At 48.4% G+C, this 22759-nt stretch overlaps 1 pseudogene; it reads left to right on the forward strand.

The window, feature by feature from the left end:
• The window catches only part of LOC147990865 (uncharacterized), a 32751-nt pseudogene extending 12304 nt beyond the window's left edge, over window positions 1-20447 (forward strand).
• Window positions 20448-22759: the final 2312 nt, after the last annotated feature.

The raw sequence follows: 22759 nt of genomic DNA on the forward strand, positions 1-22759 counted from the left end.
GGGCTGCGTATATCATGTTCACTGTCCGCACTTGCGGGGGAAACCTCTTCTGTCCTCCAGTGTGCGGCTGCCGGGGCTCCTCCTCGTCATCGCTATGCGGCCCCTTGTCCTTCTTTTCGGCAATTAACTTGCCGGCCTGCTTGAACACCCAACAATCCCTGTTGGTGTGATTGGCTGGCTTGTTTGGGGTGCCGTGTATTTGACACGAGCGATCGAGTATACGATCCAAGCTGGACGGACCCGGTGTACTTTGTTTGAATGGCTTTCTCCGCTGACCGGGTTTAGAGCCTTTGAATCCGGCATTGACTGCCGTATCCTCAGTATTTTCGCTGTTAATGTGACGCTTATGCTTGTTGCGACGTGACCTGCTATTGCCGTCCTTGGTATCTGAGGTACCATGGTTCTTTGATATGTTATTACTGCGAGCCAGCCAGCTGTCTTCTCCTGCACAAAAGCGGGTCATGAGCGTCGTGAGAGCTGCCATAGATTTCGGCTTTTCCTGACCAAGGTGCCGGGCCAGCCACTCGTCTCGAATGTTGTGCTTGAAAGTCGCTAAGGCCTCCGCATCCGGACAGTCGATGATTTGATTTTTCTTTGTAAGGAACCGAGTCCAGAATTGCCTGGCCGACTCTTTTGGCTGCTGAATTATGTGGCTCAAATCATCAGCGTCTGGTGGTCGCACATAAGTGCCCTGAAAGTTGTCGAGGAATGTGGCTTCCTAATCTTCCCAATAGCTAATGGAGTCCGCTGGCAAGCTATTAAGCCAATGCCGCGCTGGTCCTTTGAGCTTTAGTGGGAGGTATTTGATGGCATGTAACTCATCGCCACGGGCCATGTGGATGTGGAGGAGGAAATCCTCAATCCATACTGCAGGATCTGTTGTGCCGTCATATGATTCAATATTTACAGGTTTGAAACCTTCTGGGAATTGATGTTCCATTACTTCGTCTGTGAAGCATAAGGGGTGTGCGACTCCTCTGTATTGGGCTATATCGCGACGCAGCTCGAATGGATCTTGCCCGCTGTGTTCGGCCTGGCCGGATTTGCTTTTACTGTATTCGGTGTGACGTTTGTCGTCTCGCAGAGTGGTGCGCCCTCGTGATCCGTAGATCGATCTTGAATGCTTTGCCTTGTCCTCCAATATGTCTCGCAGGTCTGGTGTATCTCCCCATGCCTTTTTATTTGAATGGCGTTGGGGTGGAGTCCGAGCTTTTGGCTGGAATGCCTCTCTATCGCGGCCACGAGGTGGCCGATCAACCGTATCATACGCTTCTTCCTCCAGTCGGGGTAGTAACCTGCGCCTTGGGTAACTCTTGGAGGGGTGCTTGAGTTTATATTCCTCGGCCGCGAGGACTTCAGTCGATTTGTCAGCTAGTAGATCTTGATCAGCTTGAAGCTGCTGCTGCTTTTTCTTCAGGCTATTTGCCGTGGCCATAAGCCGGCGCTTGAAGCGCTCTTGTTCGACGGGGTCCTCTGGTACGGCGAATTCATCATCGCCGAGGCTTGCCTCGTCTTCGGAGGGGGGATGTAATTGTCATCCTCCTCCTCTCTGTCTGCCGCTCTCTCGGGAGAGCTGGCTCCTCCATCCTCCTGCTTTAAATCTTGCTGGAGGGGTCTGTTGTTTTCTTCGGCACTATCCGGAGGGTTATTATCTCCTGTGCCGGTATCACCACTTTTGCTTTGGCGGGACTTAGAGCGGCGCTGCTGACGTCGGCGTTTGGGTTGCTTCTTGGAGGGGTCATCTTCCGCCATCCCGTCGCCATTGCCTTCTTTGGGTGTATCCACCATGTATATGTCATATACGAGGTGGCTTTCCAGTGCCTTATAGGTGCTGGTTCATGTTCGTCTCCTACATCGTCGTCCATATCGTCGATGTCTTCGGAGTTGAGCATGTCGGTTAAATCATCGACAGTGGCTACGAAGTGGGTGGTGGGTGGGCATCGAATTTCTTCGTTGTCCGCATCCCAATCCTGTTGGACATAATCCGGCCAGGGCTCTCCTGACAAAGAGAGAGACCTTAGTGAATTCACAATGTCACCGAAGGGCGAGTGCTGAAAGATATCCACGGCGGTGAATTCCATGATCGGCACCCAATCGGATTCGATTGGCAGGGCGCGGATGGTTCGGAGTCCGGAAAAGAATCCGACACCTTGGAGTCACGGGCTGCGCAGAGGGTTAGGCTGGTGTTCGGCTTGATCATCGTTGAGACTGCAGCCCCTGAGGCGGTGTCTAACCACCCGTCCTCGACTGGCACAGTTGGCTCCAAGCTAAGGGTTGAAGCTGATGCAGGCGCAGCCTCTGGGGTACTGTTCGGCTGCAGAGCTAGGTCATACCCATCGTGACAGTGCGGCGTGCCCGGCTGCGGCTCGAATCCGTCGAAGATCAAGTCTCCGCGGATGTCGGTCGTGTAGTTCAAACTTCCAAATCTGACCTGATGGCCAGGGGCGTAGCTTTCAACCTGCTCTAGATGGCCAAGCGAATTAGCCCGCAGTGAAAAGCCACAAAATGTGAAGATCTTCCCGGGGAGAAAAGTCTCACCTTGGACCGCATCGCTATCGATGATAGTAGGAGCCATCAAGCCTAACGGCGACGACGCAAAGGAACTCTCAATGAAAGCACCAATGTCGGTGTTAAAACCGGCGGATCTCGGGTAGGGGGTCCCGAACTGTGCGTCTAGGCCGGATGGTAACAGGAGGCAGGGGACACGATGTTTTACCCAGGTTCGGGCCCTCTTGATGGAGGTAAAACCCTACGTCCTGCTTGATTGATATTGATGATATGGGTAGTACAAGAGTAGATCTACCACGAGATCAGAGAGGCTAAACCCTAGAAGCTAGCCTATGGTATGATTGTATGTTACGGTTGTCGTCCTACAGACTAAAACCCTTCGGTTTATATAGACACGGAGAGGGTTAGGGTTACACAAGGTCGGTTACAAAGGAGGAGATATCCATATCCGTATTGCCTAGCTTGCCTTCCACGCCAAGTAGAGTCCCATCCGGACACGAGACGAAGTCTTCAATCTTGTATCTTGATAGTCTAATAGTCCGGCCAATGGAGATAGTCCGGCTGTCCGGAGACCCCCTAATCCAGGACTCCCTCGGTAAGAATAATGACTTTGCTATTAGAGTTGCAACTAGAGGAGGTAAAGTGACTCAGGAACCTTTGTATCCTAAGGGACACCCTAAGAGAATTGAGCAAGATTCTCAGAGAGCTAATGCAGATGCACCTAGTCCTTCTAAAAGGAAGAAAAAGAAAAATGATAGGACTTTGCACGCTTCTAGTGAACCTGTTGTTGACACACCTGAGAATCCCAATGATATTTCTATTTCTGATGCTGAAACACAATATGGTAATGAACATGAACCTAGTGATAATGTTAATGATGATGTTCATGTTGATGCTCAACCTAGCAATGACAATGATGTAGAGATTGAACATGCTGTTGATCTTGACAACCCACAATCAAAGAATCAACGTTATGATAAGAGATACTTTGTTGCTAGGAAGCACAGTAAGGAAAGAGAACCATGGGTTCAGAAACCCATGCCTTTTCCTCCTAAACCATCCAAGAAAAAGGATGATGAGGATTTTGAGCACTTTGCTAAAATGATTAGACCTATCTTTTTGCGTATGTGTTTGACTGATATGCTTAAAATAAATCATTATGCTAAATACATGAAAGAAATTGTAACTAATAAAAGAAAGATACCGGAGGCTGAAATTTCCACCATGCTTGCTAATTATACTTTTAAGGGTGGAATGCCAAAGAAACTTGGAGATCCAGGAGTACCAACTATACCATGCTCCATTAAAAGAAACTATGTTAAAACTGCTTTATGTGATCTTGGAGTCGGTGTTAGTGTTATGCCTCTCTCTTTATATCATAGAGTTGATTTGAATAAGTTGACACCTACTGAAATATCTTTGCAAATGGCTGATAAATCAACCGCTATACCTGTCGGCATTTGTGAGGATGTGCCTATTGTGGTTGCAAACGTTACTATTTTAACGGACTTTGTTATTCTTGATATTCCCGAGGACGATAGTATGTCTATTATTCTTGGAAGACCCTTTTTGAATACCGCAGGGGCTGTTATTGATTGCACCAAAGGCAATGTCACTTTTCATGTTAATGATTATGAGCAAACGGTACACTTTCCAAGGAAACAACCTCAAGTCCATAGTATCAATTCTATTAGAAAAATTTCAACAATTACTATTGGAGGTTTTGAATTTCCTCTTCCTACTCTCAAGAAGAAATATGATATTCTTATTGTTGGGGACATGCATATCCCCGTTGAGGTAACCTAGTGTTATTCGAAATTTCTGTGGTTCCATGTTATTCGGAATGAGTTTGTTAACAAGACTTGATCAACCTTGTTAGCGAATTCCTTCTGATGAGCATGAGATGGATGAAGTTAGAAGGCACAAATCTCTGTACCCTCTTTTTACTTTCTGGTATTTATATTAAATAAAGCAAAAATAGTATTTTTATGTCTATTTTCTAAATTATCCATGCAATAAAAAAAACCCCAAAAATAAAAGTTCTCCAAATGCCCTGAAAATTAAATATGTTTTTTCTAGAATATTTGAGAATATCTAGCACTGAGAACACAGCAGGGGGGCAAGCATCTGGCCACGAGGGTGGAGGGCGCGCCCCCTGCCTCGTGGGCCCATGGTGGCTCCCCTCCACTTATTCCAGCTACCACACACTCCTTCTTCCTCCCAAAAAAATCACTAGCCAGCTCAAACCCGAGTCCAAGCTCATCTTGCTGCCATTTTCGATCTCCTTGCTCAAAGCTCCATTCACAAAACTGCTTTGGGGGATTGTTCTTTGGTATGTGACTCCTCCAATGGTCCAATTAGTTTTTGTTCTAGTGCTTTATTCATTGTAAAATTTTGCTGCTTAGGTGACCCTGTTCTTGAGCTTGCATGTCAAATTTATATGGTCAAAAATAGTTTTAATGCATGATATATCCTCTAGGCACTTGCAGGAGTAGTTGCTATCAATTTTATTGAGTTTGGTTCACTTTTATTTTGAGTTACTAAAAATTTCAAAAAAAATCAGAGGAAGAAATATGTTTAGGAAAATGTACCAAGGTGGTTCTTCAAGGAAGCAAGGACCCAGACCCGCAATACACGATGCAGACGAGGAACCACCAAGAGAAGCTCAAGTGCGGCCGTGTGAATGGCCGTCAGAGGACTTCATGATTCGAGCAGGAATCAAGGAGGAATTTGAAGCATATGTGCGTAATGCTGATCTTGAGAGCTTCGATGCAAATAAGTGCCGCCAATACTATCACCTAACCAATTCCTTTGTGAGAAGGTTCAAATTTTCATCTTCACATAATTCTCACACTGTCCTGTTTGATCTTTATGATAAATCTTATACAATGGACTTAGATGATTTAGAGATTTCCACAGTGGGGTGATGTTAGTGAACCTCGCAAATCTGAATTTAGAGATTTTCTTGCTAGTATAACTCTGGGGAAATCTAGAGATGTAACACAAGCCACCATAGGGAGCATTCATTTTCCTGCTATACATTATTTTGCTCTCTTCATAGGAAGGTGCATAAACGGTAAAGATGAAGCATGTCACATGTGTGTACCTGATCTCAGCGTTCTCAGGAGCGTTGTTTTAGGAGATAAACAATACAACTTGGGGGCTATTGTTGCACGTAGGTTGCATAGTAATCGTATTCATGGAGATTTCTTTGGTGGAATTTATGCAACTCGTATAGCTAACTTTCTTGAGATACCCATATGTGGATATGATATTGAGTTGCCTCCTACTTATTTAGATTATGATGCTATGGTACGTCATCAGTTTGTTGAGAGGAATGATCAGTTCCTCCAGTACTGACTAATCTTTGATAGACGATACACCTATCACGTCGCTCTCCCTGCTCCTACCTTCTTTGACTTTCAGGCAAAGGGGAGATATGTTATAACCAGGGAGGAGGCGACCGAGTACGAGAGGAGGGCGGGAACAGCTCGCCTCCAAGCTGCAGCTCATTAGGCAATTGCCGCTGCATCTTAGTACGACCCCAACTACAACTTTGGATATCCGCCAGGCCAGCCGTGGCCATAGACCAACTTAGGCCAAAAGCCTAAGCTTGGGGGAGTACGTATTTCTCACCGACATTACATTCATGTTCACACACTCATGCTAGTTGTCGGTGCTCATACTTTTTCATTGTAATATACATGCTAGTTTATTTTCCTTTTTATGCTTTCTTCTTGTGTGTTTGATAAACCTTAAGAAAAACAAAAAAATAGTTGTAGCTTTTAGTTAGTTTACTTTCCATGCCTGTAGTAGTAATTAAAAAGAAAACCCAAAAAGATTTCTCATTCTTCTTTTGCTTGTTGGGTGCTTTCCTGTGTAAATAGTTTTATTTCTTTTCTTGTTCTTTGGGGGTCGAGAGGAGAAGACCATAATGAAAATGTTGAGTGGCTCTCATATGCATTATTGTTGATCTAACAAAGAGCCCATATTACCTTGTCTTCTCTCTTGAATTGAATGCTTGCAGATTCCAGCTTACTCCAATGCACGTGCACTATTATTATTATCCACACTATTCAGTCGTGCAAGTGAAAGGCAATAATGATGATTATATGATGAACTTATTGAGATGAGAAAAGCTGGTATGAACTTGACCTCTCTTGTTTTTGTAAATATGATTAGTTCATCGTTCCTGATTCAGCCTATTATGAATAAACATGTTTGTAATGAGAATTAGAGATTGTAGTTTCTTATGCCATGCTTAATTAGCTAGGAGCTTATAATGGTTTACCTTGCGTGCCAACATGCTATTAAAATGGTTGTGATGTGGTATGATAGGGTGGTATCCTCTTTTGAACGATTCGAGTGGCTTGACTTGGCACATGTTCACGCATGTAGTTGCTACAAAATCAACATAGCCTCTATGATATTTATGTTCATGGTGCATTATATCCTACTCATGCTTGCATTTGGTATTGATTAATTTTAATGCATGTTCATGACTGTTGTCGCTCTCTAGCTGGTCGCTTCCCAGTCTTTTTCTAGCCTTCACTTGTACTAAGCGGGAATACTGCTTGTGCATCCAACTCCATAAACCCCAAAGTTATTCCATATGAGTCCACCATACCTACCTATATACGGTATCTACCTGCCGTTCCAAGTAAATTTGTATGTGCCAAACTCTAAACCTTCAAATAAATATTCTGTTTTGTATGCTCGAACAACTCATGTATCAACTAGGGCTGTCTGTATCTTCCATGCTACGCGAGTTATTCTCAAGAGGAGTCGACTCCGCTCCTCACTCATGAGAAAATGGCTGGTCACCGGGATGCCCAGTCCCATGCTTTATGCAAATCAAATTAAAATAACTGCAAACAAAACTCCCCCGGGACTCTTGTTAGTTGGAGGGACCCGTTGTTTCGAGCAAGCCATGGATTGATGCTTGTTGGTGGAGGGGGAGTATAAACTTTACCATTCTATTGGGGAACCGCCTATAATATGTGTAGCATGGAAGATATCGAGATCTCTTGGTTGTTATGTTGACAATGAAAGTATACCGCTCAAAATATTATTCATATCTATTTCAAAACCGAGCTCTGGCACCTCTACAAATCCCTGCTTCCCTCTGCGAAGGGCCTATCCATTTACTTTTATGTTGAGTCATCATCGTCTTATTAAAAAGCACCAGTTGGAGAGCACCGCTGTCATTTGCATCCATTACTGTTATTTTACATTGATTATGACTTGACTGGATCTCTTTTACCATGAATTACAATGTCTAGTCAGTCGTTGATCTTTAAAGGTGCTCTGCATTTATGTTTGCGGTCTCAGAAAGGGTAGCGAGATACCATCTTCTCATATCATATCATGATTGTTTTGAGAAAGTGTTGTCATCCGAGATTTATTATTATTGCTCGCTAGTTGATTATGCCATTGATATGAGTAAACATGAGACCTAAATGTTGTTGTGAATATGGTTAGTTCATAATCTTTGCTAAAAACTTGAATGCTGGCTTTACATATTCACAACAACAAGAGCAAACAGAGTTTGCAAAAGTTTTTATTTATCACTTTCAGTTTATCAACTGAATTTCTTGAGGACAAGCAAAGGTTTAAGCTTGGGGGAGTTGATACGTCTTCGTCATATCTACTTTTCCAAACACTTTTGCCCTTGTTTTGGACTCTAACTTGCATGATTTGAATGGAACTAACACAGACTGGCGCTATCTTCACCAGAATTGCCATGGTGTTATTTTTGTGCAGAAATAAAAGTTCTCGGAATGACCTGAAAATCAATGGAGAATTATTTTAGAATATATAAAAAATATTGGAAGAAAGATCCACATCAGGGGGGCCACCACATGTCCACGAGGGTGGGGGGCGTGCCCTACCCCCCTAGGCGCGCCCCCTGCCTCGTCGGCCCCCTGACGCACCACCGACCTCAACCTTGACTCCATATATTCACTTTCGGGGAGAAAAAAAATCATAGAGAAGGATTCATCATGTTTTACGATACGGAGCCGCCGCCAAGCCCTAAACTCTATCTCGGGAGGGCTGATCTGGAGTCCGTTCAGGGCTCCGGAGAGGGGAATCCGTCGCCATCGTCATTGAGGGAGTCCTGGATTAGGGGGTATCCGGACATCCGGATTATATCCTTTGGCCGGACTGTTGGACTATGAAGATATAAGATTGAAGACTTCGTCCCGTGTCCGGATGGGACTCTCCTTGGCGTGAAAGGCAAGCTTGGCAATACAGATATGTAGATCTCCTTCCTTGTAACCGACTCTGTGTAACCCTAGCCCCCTCCGGTGTCTATATAAACCGGAGGGTTTAGTCCGTAGGAAAAACAACAATCATACCATAGGCTAGCTTCTAGGGTTTAGCCTCTCTGATCTCGTGGTAGATCAACTCTTGTACTACTCATATTATCAAGAACAATCAAGCAGGACGTAGGGTTTTACCTCCATCATGAGGGCCCGAACCTGGGTAAACATCGTGTCCCCTGCCTCCTGTTACCATCTGCCTAGACGCACAGTTCGGGACCCCCTACCCGAGATCCGCCGGTTTGACACCGACATTGGTGCTTTCATTGAGAGTTCCTCTGTGTCGTCATCGTTAGGCTTGATAGCTCCTTCGATCATCGATAGCGATGCAGTCCAGGGTAAGACTTTTCTCCCCGGACAGATCTTTGTATTCGGCGGATTCGCACTGCGGGCGAACTCGCTTGGCCATCGGGAGCAGATCGAGAGTTACGCCCCTAGCCACCAGGTCAGGTTTGGAAGCTTAAACTACACGGCCGACATCCGCGGAGACTTGATCTTCGATGGATTCGAGCCCCTGCCGATTGCGCCGTGCGGTCACAATGAGCATGGTTTAGCTCTACCATCGGACAGTGTTCAGGAGACCGCACCAGCAACCGCTCCGACCCTCAATTCGGAGCCAACTGCGCCATCCATGGATGGGTGGATAGACCCCGCCACGGAGGCTGCATTCTCAGCGGCGATCGAGCCGAGTATCGACCTTACCCTTCACGAGAGCCGTGAAGCCAAACTACCGGATTCTTCCCGGGCCACGGACTCCGAACCGCCTGCGCCCGTGCCTATCGAATCCGACTGGGCGCCGATCACGGAGTTTACCTCCGCGGATATCTTTGAGCACTCGCCCTTTGGCGACATACTGAACTCATTAAAGTCTCTCTCCTTGTCAAGAGAGTCCTGGCCGAACTATGTCCGGCAGGATTGGGATGCGGATGACGAAGAAATTCGCCGCCCACCCACCACCCACTTAGTAGCCACTGTCGACAATTTGACCGACATGCTCGACATCGAATCCGAAGACATCGACGGTATGGACGACGATGTAGGAGACGAATAAGAACCACTGCCCACAAGGCACTTGACAACCACCTCGTCATATGATATATATATATATATATATATATATGGTGGACACACCCAAAGAAGGCAATGGCGACGGGACAACGGAGTATGACCCCTCCAAGAAGCAACCCAAGCGCCGACATTAGCGGTGCCGCTCTAAGTCTCGCCAAGGCAAAAGCGGTGATACTGGCACAGGAGATAATAGCACTTCGGATAGTGCCGAAGATGACGACAATCCCCTCCAGCAAGATTTAGAGCAGGAGGATAGAGAAGCCAGCCCTCCCGAGAGAGCGGCATATGGAGAGGCGGAGGATGATAATTACACGCCTCCCTCCGAAGACGAGGCAAGCCTCGACGATGACGAATTTGTCGTGCCTGAGGATCCCGTCGAGCAAGAGCGCTTCAAGCGCCGACTTATAGACACGGCAAATAGCCTTAAGAAAAAGCAACAACAGCTTCAAGTTGATCAAGATTTGCTAGCTGACAGATGGACTGAAGTCCTTGCGGCTGAGGAATATGAACTCGAACGCCCCTCCAAGAGTTACCCAAAGCGCAGGTTGCTACCCCAATTGGAGGAGGAAGCATTAAAACCTACATCTCCAGCGTATGACGCGGCTGATCGTCCACCTCGTGGCCGCGACAGAGAGGCATTTCAGCCAAAAGCTTAGCCCGCACCCCGACACCACTCAAATAAAAATGTCAAGGCACGGGGAAACACGCTAGACCTGCGAGACGTATTGGAGGACAAAGCAAAAAACGCAAGATCGATCTACGGATCACGAGGGCGCGCCACTATGCGAGACGATAACCGTCACGCCAGATACAGTAAAAGTAAATCTGGCCGGGCCGAGCACAGCGGACAAGACTCATTTGAGCTGCGTCGTGATATAGCCCAGTACAGAGTTTCCGCACACCCCCTATGCTTCACAGACGAAGTAATGGATCACCAAATCCTAGAGGGTTTCAAACCCGTAAATATCGAATCATACGACGGCACAACAGATCCTGCAGTATGGATCGAGGACTTCCTCCTGCACATCCACATGGCCCGCGGTGATGATCTACACGCCATCAAATACCTCCCACTCAAACTCAAAGGACCAGCTCGGCATTGGCTCAACAGCCTGCCAGCAGAATCCATTAGTTGTTGGGAAGATTTGGAAGCCGCATTCCTCGACAACTTCCAGGGCACTTATGTGCGACCACCAGACGCCGATGAGTTGAGCCACATAATTCAGCAGCCAGAGGAGTCGGCCAGGCAATTCTGGACTCGGTTCCTTACAAATAAAAATCAAATCATCGACTGTCCGGATGCAGAGGCCCTAGCAGCTTGTAAGCACAACATCTGCGACGAGTGGCTCGCCCGGCACCGTGGCCAGGAAAAGCCAAAATCTATGGCAGCCCTCACGACACTCATGACCTGCTTTTGCGCGGGAGAGGACAGCTGGCTGGCTCGAAGCAATAGCATATCAAAGAACCATGGTACTTCGGATACCAAGGATAGCAATGGCAGGTCACGTCGCAACAAACACAAGCGTCGCATCAACAGTGACAATACCGAGGATACGGTAGTCAATGCCGGATTCAGAGACTCTAAACCCGGTCAGCGGAAAAAGCCATTCAAAAGAAGCACTCCGGGCCCGTCCAGTTTGGACCGTATACTCGATCGTTTGTGTCAAATACACGGCACCCCTGACAAGCCAGCCAACCACTCCAACAGGGGGTGTTGGGTGTTCAAGCAGGCCGGCAAGTTAAATGCCGAAAACAAAGATAAGGGGTTACATAGCGATGACGAGGAGGAGCCCCGGCCGCCGAACATCGGAGGACAGAAGAGGTTCCCCCCACAAGTGGGGACGGTGAACATGATATACGCAACCCACATCCCCAAGAGGGAGCGGAAGCATGCGTTAAGGGACGTATATGCGTTGGAGCCAGTCGCCCCAAAGTTCAACCCATGGTCCTCATGTCCGATCACCTTCGATCGCAGGGACCACCCCACTAGTATCCGTCATGGCGGATTCGCCGCACTGGTCCTAGACCCAATCATCGACGGATTTCACCTCACTCGAGTCCTTATGGACGGCGACAGCGGCCTGAACCTGCTTTATCAGGATACAGTGCGCAAAATGGGTATGGACCCCTCAAGGATCAAACCCACAAAAACAACCTTCAAAGGCGTCATACCAGGTGTAGAGGCCCATTGCACAGGCTCAGTCACACTGGAAGTGGTCTTCGGATCCCCGGAGAACTTCCGAAGCGAGGAGTTAATCTTCGATATAGTCCCGTTCCGCAGTGGCTATCATGCACTGCTCGGGTGAACCGCATTTGCGAGATTCAATGCGGTACCGCATTATGCATACCTCAAGCTCAAGATGCCAGGACCTCGGGGGTCATCACAGTCAATGGAAACACAGAGCACTCTCTCCGCACGGAGGAGCACACTGCGGCCCTCGCAGCAGAAGCACAAAGCAGCCTCTTCAGGTAATCCACCAGTTCGGTGATTAAACACCCGGACACCGTCAAGCGCGCCCGGAGTAATATGCAACAAGACCGCCTGACACGTTCCGAGCTCGCATAGCAATGCGGCCCCCACCCCAGTCCCAGCCAAACGGCAAAATCCGTGCCATGCGTACATAATTACGCATTGAAAATACCATGGGCATAGGGGGGCACGACTTCGGCACGCCCCAAAACGCAGCTCAACCGCACTAGGGGCTTCCCGCCTTATTATTTTTTCTCTCTTTCTGGACTTTACTCTCTGGAAACCCCGTCCAGCAGTACGATTGCCGGACACACGATACAACAACCAAGGAGGCAGAAAGCTACGTCGCATCATGGAATTCCCAGGTGGTCTCTGATAACGAGCGAAATACCGGCTTTAAATACCATTCCTCAGCTTGCCCTTGGAAGGGACATGTCAAATAGTCCTACTTTTTGCTTATCACACTACTTGTATCATTCTGCTTCGACGCACCTTTTTGAATAAACAATGCATAGCACTAGACTATTACCACATTCTCTATTCTTATATATATGTTCATTCATGACATTCAGCACCCGTACACTCTGGTACGGCTAATACGCCAGGGGCTTAAGCATACCCCATAATACGGCGTGAACTTATAGTATTATATGCATCAGCTCTGAATCATGTCTTGGGTCAATAGTTGGGTTTGCCCGACTCCCATGTTTTGGTACCTTACTTCTGCTATATCGGCTAATGTAGCACCGGGAGAACTACTGCGATTGTGCCCCGGTTCATCTGGGCAAGCACCTCAGTAGAGAAAGCTAAAACTGACTGTCATGATAAGGCGAGAGCTGGTCGCTGTTCGAGAGGTCTCGAGTCCCTAAAGACTTATGCCACTTAGGGCGAGGAGTCGGCTTTGTCCGGCTTAGGCGTGTATAGCGCCCCGAATTCGGCCTTCCGAATAGTAGGGGCTTTGCCAAAATTTAAAATTGTAGACTTCTATGGCTAAGTGAGAGTGATAAAGCATTATAGTCTGATTGCCTTGTTTGTTGCGCTGAGCACCTCCCTCGAAGGACCCAACAATGGGAAAAAGAGTGCTCAGATTTATCCCGAACACCCCTGCACTCGTGGCATGGGGGCAGAAGCCGACGACTGGCCATCTCTCAGATTTGATAAACAGCCGCACAGAAGGTAATGTTTTAAATTCAAACAAGCGTTGCATAGCGCATATGAACAAGTTTTCATAATACAGGATCACACGAGGAAGTTCATTCAAAAATTACATCCTTCGCACACTCGTCCGCCACAAGACGGGCACCCTTCAGGACACCCTCATAATACATTTCGGTGTGGAGATGCTCCTTGCCCTGTGGCAGCCCCTCCTTCACCAGCTTCTCGGCATCCATCTTGGCCCAGTGCACCTTCGCACGGGCAAAAGCCCGGCGTGCACCTTCGATGTAGATGGACCGCTTTATGACTTCTAGCCGTGGGCAGACATCCACAAGCCGCCTCACTAGGCCGAAGTAGCTGTTGGGAAGGGAGTTGCCAGGCCACATCCGGACTATAAGGCCATGAGGTGCACGCCGCCTTGTGCAGCTCGACCAGTTGCTTCAGCTGGTCGCTCACAGGCATCGGGTGTTTGGTCCCAGTATACTGAGACCAGAACAACTTCTCCGTCAAGCTTCCCTCCTCGGCCTGGTAGTACTTTGCGGCATCTGACACACTGCAGGGCAAATCTGCGAATGCTCCTGGAGAGCTCCAGACTCGGGTAAGTAACAAGTAATTTACTTTCACATGCTTGCTTTGCATAATGAATGCCTTACCCGCCGCTATCTTCCTCATCACCTCAATTTCCTGGAGGGCCTTTTGGGCTTCAGCCTTGGCATGCTTTGTGCTCTCGAGGGCCGCAGCAAGCTCGGACTCTCGCGTCTTCGAGTCAAGCTCCAAAGTCTCGTGCTTCTTCACGAGGGCCTGGAGCTCTTGCTGCACCTCGCCCACCCGTGCCTCTTGTTTCTCCCGCTTGGTGCGCTCCTTGGCCGCTTTGTTTTCGGCCTCAAACAACGCTTACTTCAGGGTCGCCACTTCGGTCGTGGCCCCTGGCACATCCATGATGATCCGACGCATGGAAGATAGCCCTTATTGGGCGCAGAAGCCAAGAAGTCCAACATTTATGGTGCCGGACACTACTTGACAAACATTCAAAATTTTGAGAAGAAACCGCCTTGCAATGCCGAAGACAATACTGCGTGTCGGACTTGACGTCATTGAAGCCTGGTTCGGGGGCTACTGAGGGAGTCCTGGATTAGGGGGTCTCCGGATAGCCGGATTATATCCTTTGGTCGAACTGTTGGACTATGAACATACAAGATTAAAGACTTTGTCTTGTGTCCGGATGGGACTTTTACTTGGCGTAGAAGGCAAGCTAGGCAATACGGATATGTATATCTCCTCCTTTGTAACCGACCTTGTGTAAACCCTAGCTTCCTCCGGTGTCTATATAAACCGGAGGGTTTTAGTCCATAGGACAACACACAATATAACCATAGGCTAGCTTCTAGGGTTTAGCCTCTCTGATCTCGTGGTAGATCAACTCTTGTACTACTCATATTATCAAGAACAATCAAGCAGGACGTAGGGTATTACCTCCATCAAGAGGGCCCGAACCTGGGTAAAACACCGTGTCCCCTACCTCCCGTTACCATCCGCCTTAGACGCACAGTTCGAGACCCCCTACCCGAGATCCTCCAGTTTTGACACCATTACCCGAAGGTTCGGGCCAGGGTAAAACCCTCCGGTAGCAGGATATGTTCGGCCGCCTTGTGCAGCTCGACCAGTTGCTTCAGCTGGTCGCTCACAGGCATCGGGTGTTTGGTCCCAGTATACTGAGACCAGAACAACTTCTCCATCGAGCTTCCCTCCTCGGCCTGGTAGTACTTTGTGGCATCCGACACACTGCGGGGCAAATCTGCGAATGCTCCTGGAGAGCTCCGGACTCGGGTAAGTAACAAGTAATTTACTTTCACATGCTTGCTTTGCATAATGAATGCCTTACCCGCCGCTATCTTCCTCATCGCCTCAATTTCCTGGAGGGCCTTTTGGGCTTCAGCCTTGGCATGCTTTGTGCTCTCGATGGCCGTGGCAAGCTCAGACTCTCGCGTCTTCGAGTCAAGCTCCAAAGTCTCGTGCTTCTTCACGAGAGCCTGGAGCTCTTGCTGCACCTCGCCCACCCGTGCCTCTTGTTTCTCCCGCTCGGTGCGCTCCTTGGCCACTTTGTTTTCGGCCTCAGACAACGCTTGCTTCAGGGTCGTCACTTCGGTCGTGGCCCCTGGCACATCCATGATGATCCTGTCATTTTGCAACCACATCTTTTTTAATTTATTTTATATATATAGACAAGGTATTACTTACCTTTGTTATCCTTGAGCTGCCTCTTGGCAAGGCCGAGCTCTTTCTCGGACCGCTCGAGGTTCTGCTTCAGTGCGGCGACCTCCGCAGTCAGTGCGGCAGAGGTCAGTAGCGAAGCCTGTATACGCATACAGACATACTTATATCAGACTCCTGCAGATATTATTTGATCCTCTTTTCGGCTTTTCTTTGTGAACACCAAACAGAGCATCAGGGGCTACTGTCTATGCGGTAATATTTTCCTATATTTTAAATACTTACCTCAAAGCCTATTAGAAGGCTGGCACAGGCTTCAGTCAGTCCGCTCTTGGCGGACTAAACCTTCTTGATCATCGCACTCATAATAGTGAGGTGCTCTTCGTCGATGGAAGCGCCGCGAAGCGCTCCCAGCAGGTTGTCCGGTGCCTCTGGATGGACAGAGGTCACTGGCATGGGCGGCTTGCCCCCCTTGGAAGGGGGCCGCCTGCCGGAGTCCGGAACCACTGGAGGTTCTGGCGCGGTGTTCGGCTGAGGGCCGAACTTGGAGCCCTTGGGAGTCTTGCTCCCTTTGCGCCTGGAGTCTGGAAGGTCGCCTTGAGGCGCCTCCGGGACTATCTCCCCCCGGCTTGGTGCCTCTTGAGACAATACCTCGACATTGTCCGTAGGGTGAGGAGAAGAGGCGGTTGGAAGTGTATCACTATTCATATCCGACGAGTCCAAGGAACCGTCCGACGAGGATACGTCGATACGGGCTCGGGACGGACTGCATGCTCATATTCGACGTTAGGAGAAGCAGTGCAATAAAAGTATGCTATGAGTTACTCTGGTATCCGAATACTTACGACTTCGCCAGGGGCTTGGCCCCGAGTAACCACTCGTCTTCGCTGTCGGCGACGGTGGTGGAACAGTCCGGAAGGAGAGTCCTTCCCTTCTTGGACCCTTCGGCCTCCCCGGTTGGGGCGGCCTTCCTTTTCTTGTCTCCCCCGGCTGGAGGGGGAGAATCTTCATCTTCCTCCTCCTCGTTTTTATGGGAGGAGTGCATCTCGGAGTTATCAGACGATGAGTCCGATACCACCTGGTGCCGGGAACTCTTTCGGGTTCCCGTGGCCTTCTTCTTGATCTTCTTCTCCGGCACTTCATAAGGAGCCGGAGTCCGCATCTCCATCAAGAGAGCGTCAGCAGGGTCTTCGGGCAGAGGGGCCGGACAGTTAATCTACTCCGATGTCTCCACCCAGTCCTGTCGAAGGCATGGGAGCTCAGACCCCGCACATGGTTAAGCTATGGGAAATAAATACCCTACCAGATGTACAGAACTTACTGGATTCGCGGAGTGCTTCGCGCTTAGCCCGCGGTCCTCGATGAGGGAAGGGGGAACCTCGGCGCCCTTGAACAACACCTTCCAGACGTCCTCATGCTTCGTGTCGAAGAGCTCGCGTAGAGTCTGGTGCTGGGCCGGGTCGAACTCCCATAAGTTGAAAGCCCGTTGTTGACACGGGAGGATCCGGCGGAAGAGCATGACCTGGACTATGTTGACAAGCTTGAGTTTCTTGCCTATCATGTACCGGATACACTTCTGGAGTCTGTCCAGCTCCACCGATGAGCCCCAGGACAGGCCCTTCTCCTTCCAGGAAGTGAGCCGAGTGGGGACTCCGGATCGAAACTCGGGGGGCTGCCGCCCAGTTGGTGCCGCGCGGCTTGGTGATGTAGAACCACCCCGATTGCCACCCCTTTATGGTCTCCACGAAGGAGCCCTCGAGCCATGTAACGTTGGGCATTTTTCCCACCATGGCCCCGCCGCATTCCGCTTGTTGGCCGCCTACTACCTTCGGCTTGACATTGAAGGTCTTCAACCACAGGCCGAAGTGGGGCCATATGCGGAGGAAAGCCTGGCACATGACGATGAACGCCGAGATGTTGAGGATGAAATTCGGGGCCAGATCATGAAAGTCCATCCCATAGTAGAACATAAGGCCGCGAATGAATGGATGGAGGGGAAACCCCAGTCCGCGGACGAAGTGGGGGAGGAAAACCACCCTTTCGTAAGGTTCTGGGTTAGGGACGATCTGCCCTGTGGCTGGCAGCCGGTGCGCGATATCTGCGGCTAAGTATCCAGCCCCACGTAGTTTTTGATGTGTCCCTCCATGAAGGAGGAGACCATCCACTTGCCTCCCGCTCCGGACATGTTTGGAGAGAGTTGAGGAGAAGGATGTGGACTTGGGCGCTGGAGCTCGAGTGTGCGAGAATGGATGAGCAAGGAGGAAGAAGGCATGGGTAGAAAAAGGTGAAACCTTACCTCTTTATAAGGGCGGACGAAACTATGCGCCCCCACCAGCCTGGTAAAACTCGCTTATCCCCCAAGCGCCGTAATTGATGGCGCGGTTGGGTTACCCACGTCCGTATTGATGGGAATCCCGTAATAAGGGGACACGATCTCTGCTTCGACAAGACGTGCCAAGGAAACCGCCTCATGAAACACGCTGAGATAGGTTATGAAAAACGATTCGAATAAAGACCTGGCTGTGGTGTGATGTCACACTATAGGGTATGTCAACAGATTAGATTTGTGGAAATGTTATTCTCTCTACGGTGGTATGTGGAACTTGTTTTGCAGAGCCGGACACGATCCTCGTGTTCAAAATCTTCTATGAAGTATTCGGAGGAGGAACCCGCCTTGCAATGCCGAAGACAATCTGCGCGCCGGACTCATCGTCATTGAAGCCTGGTTCAGGGGCTACTGAGGGAGTCCTGGATTAGGGGGTATCCGGATAGCCGGATTATATCCTTTGGTCGGACTGTTGGACTATGAAGATATAAGATTGAAGACTTCGTCCCGTGTCTGGATGGGACTCTCCTTGCCGTCGAAGGCAAGCTTGGAAATACGGATATGTAGATCTCCTTCCTTGTAACCGACTCTGTGTAACCCTAGCCTCCTCCGGTGTCTATATAAACCGGAGGGTTTAGTCTGTAGGAAAAACAACAATCATACCATAGGCTAGCTTCTAGGGTTTAGCCTCTCTGATCTCGTGGTAGATCAACTCTTGTACTACTCATATTATCAAGAACAATCCAGCATGACGTAGGGTTTTACCTCCATCAAGAGGGCCCGAACCTGGGTAAACATCGTGTCCCCTGCCTCCTGTTACCATCCGCCTAGACGCACAGTTCGGGACCCCCTACCCGAGATCCGCCGGTTTTGACACCGACAGTCATCATCGACCTTCCTCCATCACCAATTTCATGATGCTCACCACCGTGTGTGAGTAATTCCATCGTAGGCTTGCTGGACGGTGATGGGTTGGATGAGATTTATCATGTAATCTAGTCAGTTTTGTTAGGGTTTGATCCCTAGTATCCAGTATGTTCTGAGATTGATGTTGCTATGACTTTGCTATGCTTAATGCTTGTCACTAGGGCCCGAGTGCCATGATTTCAGATCTGAACCTATTATGTTTTCATCAATATATGAGAGTTCTTGATCCTATTCTACAAGTCTATAGTCACCTATTATGTGTTATGATCCGTTAACCCCGAAGTGACAATAATCGGGATACTTACTGGTGACGACTGTAGTTTGAGGAGTTCATGTATTCACTATGTGTTAATGCTTTGGTCCGGTACTCCATTAAAAGGAGGCCTTAATATCCCTTAATTTCCAATAGGACCACGCTTGCTCGGGAGGGTAGGACAAAAGATGTCATGCAAGTTCTTTTCCATAAGCACATATGACTATATTCAGAATACATGCCTACATTACATTGATGAACTGGAGCTAGTTCTGTGTCACCCTAGGTTATGACTGTTACATGATCGATCGCATCCGGCATAATTTTCCATCACCGACCCAATGCCTATGAGCTTTCCATATATTGTTCTTCGCTTATTTACTTCTCCGCTGCTACTGTTACAATCACTATAAAATCCAAAAATATTACTTTTGCTACCATTACCTTTTGCCACCGTTACCACTACTATCATAGTGCTTTGCTACCAAATACTTTGCTGTAGATATTAAGTTTCCAGGTGTGGTTCAATTGACAACCTAACTGCTAATACTTGAGAATATTCTTTGGCTCCCCTTGTGTCGAATCAAAAAATTTGGGTTGAATACTCTACCCTCAAAAACTATTGCGACCCCTTATACTTGTGGGTTATCAAAGAACACTACACCCTCATGGGTACGGTGATTGAAAGGGTTCAGTCTGTTAAGAGCGGACTGACCGAAGCCTGTACCCAACTTATGACAGGCTTTGAGGTAAGCAACGTAATTATGTAAAAAGAAAGTCACAGTATAGACTGTAGCCCCTGAGACTCTGTCCGGTGTTCGGAAAGAATAGCTGAACAGAGGATCAAATAGTTTTCCGCAGGAGACTAACCATATATGTCTATGTGAATAAGCAGGCGTCACTGCTAGCTGCGACCTCTCATGCTGCTGAAGTCTCCGGACTGAAGTAGAGGCTGGGGCGGGCCGAGGAGGAGCTCGGCCAAGTAAGGAAACAGCTGGAGGAGAAGCAAGGTATGTAATGACCTACTATATATCAGAAAGGATTGATGGTTTATATGACTATAATGTCATGGTAATTGTAGGAGCTGCAACTGAGGTGGAAACCCTCAAGAAGGCACTGGCCGAGGCCGAGGAGAGAGTGGCGAAGGAACACGCCGCTCGTGGAAAACACGAGGGCAGGGTTGGCGAGGTCCAGCAGGAGCTCTAGGACATTGTGCAGAAATGCGAGTCCTTGGAGCGCCACGTTGTGGATCAAGATTCCGAACTTGCCAAGGCCCGCCAAAGTGCACAAGATGCCCGGGCCGAAGCCCAAGGTGCCCTCCAGGAGATCCAGGCCAGAAAAATCGCGGCTGGTAAGGCCTTTATTATGCATAGCAGGTATGTGAAGAAAAGGTTCCTCTTACTGACCCGGATTTGGAGTTCTCCACGGGCGTTTGCGGATCTGCTGCGCAGTGTTGCCGACGCTGCGGAGTTCTTCCGAGCCGAAGAGGGAGCTCGACGGAGAAGCTGTTTTGGTCGCAATACCTTGCGCCAAAACATTCGGTGCCCTTTAGCAATCAGCTAAAACAACTGGTCAAACTGCATAGGGTGGCTGAACTAGCCATGAAGGATTTGATAATCCGGTTATGGCCTGCAGAAGTCATACACAGCAGCTACTCTGGGCTCATGAAGCTGCTGGTCAATGCCTGCCCCCGTCTGGACGTCATCAAGCGGTCAGTCTGCATCAAGGGTGTGCAGATGGCCTTCGCCCGTGTCCGGATATAGTGGGCAAAGATGGACGCCGTCAAACTCGCGACCGAGGGACCGCCCGTTGGCAAGAAGCACCGCATGCCGGAGTGCTATTTTGATGATTTCCTCAAGGGATCCCGCATTGTAGAGGGCCAGTGCTCAAAATACATTATCTTTTAATGAGTACCTTCATGTTATCCCGCCCTGTATGATGAAAACAAGACTAATGTGTAATATAATGCTTGCTGTTTATTATTTAAAATTTTACCTCCTGTGCGGCCGTTTTATTAAGTCTGAGAGTTGGCCAGTCGTCGGCTTCAGCCCCCACGTAGGTAATACGGGGGTGTTCGGGATGAATCTAAAACACTCTTTATCCAAAAGTTTGGTCCTTGAAGGAGGTGTTTAGTGCAACGAACCAGGCAATCGGATGATGTCTACTACACAACCTTCTTCTTGTAGACGTTGTTGGGCCTCCAAGTGCAGAGGTTTGTAGGACAGTAGAAAATTTCCCTCAAGTGGATGACCTAAGGTTTATCAATTCGTAGGAGGCGTAGGATGAAGATGGTCTCTCTCAAGCAACCCTGCAACCAAATAACAAAGAGTCTCTTGTGTCCCCAACACACCCAATACAATGGTAAATTGTATAGGTGCACTAGTTCGGCGAAGAGATGGTGATACAAGTGGTATATGGATGGTAGATAAAGGTTTTTGTAATCTGAAAATATAAAAACAGCAAGGTAACTAATGATAAAAGTGAGCGTAAACGATATTGCAATGCTAGGAAACAAGGCCTAGGGTTCATACTTTCACTAGTGCAAGTTCTATCAACAATAATAACATAATTGGATCACATAACTATCCCTCAACATGCAACAAAGAGTCACTCAAAAGTCACTAATAGCGGAGAACAAATGAAGAGATTATGGTAGGGTACGAAACCACCTCAAAGTTATTCTTTCCAATCAATCCGTTGGGCTATTCCTATAAGTGTCACAAACAACCCTAGAGTCCGTACTAGAATAACACCTTAAGACACAAATCAACCAAAACCCTAATGTCACCTAGATACTCCAATGTCACCTCAAGTATCCGTGGGTATGATTATACGATATGCATCACACAATCTCAGATTCATCTATTCAACCAACACATAGGACTTCGAAGAGTGCCCCAAAGTTTCTACCGGAGAATCACGATGAAAACGTGTGCCAACCCCTATGCATAAGTTCATGGGCGAAACCCGCAAGTTGGTCACCAAAACATACATCAAGTGAATCACGTGATATCCCATTGTCACCACAGATACGCACGACAAGACATACATCAAGTGTTCTCAAATCTTTAAAGACTCAATCCGATAAGATAACTTCAAAGGGAAAACTCAATCCATTACAAGAGAGTAGAGGGGGGAAGAAACATCATAGGATCCAAATATAATAGCAAAGCCCGTGATACATCAAGATTGTATCGCCTCAAGAACACGAGAGAGAGAGAGAGATAAAACACATAGCTACTGGTACATACCCTCAGCCCCGAGGGAGAACTACTCCCTCCTCGTCACGGAGAGCACCCGGATGATGAAGATGGCCACCGGAGAGGGATTCCCCCTTCGATAGGGTGCCGTAACGGGTCTAGATTGGCTTTCGGTGGCTACGGAGGCTTCTGGCGGCGGAACTCCCGATCTATTGTGCTCCCCGATCATTTTAGGGTATATGGAGATATATATGCGGAAGAAATACATCAGGGGAGCCACGAGGGGGCCACGAGGGTGGAGGGCGCACCCAGGGGGGT

Source organism: Triticum urartu, chromosome 1A, assembly GCF_056163025.1.
Source record: "Triticum urartu cultivar PI428250 chromosome 1A, HENAU_Tu73, whole genome shotgun sequence".
NCBI lineage: Eukaryota > Viridiplantae > Streptophyta > Magnoliopsida > Poales > Poaceae > Triticum > Triticum urartu.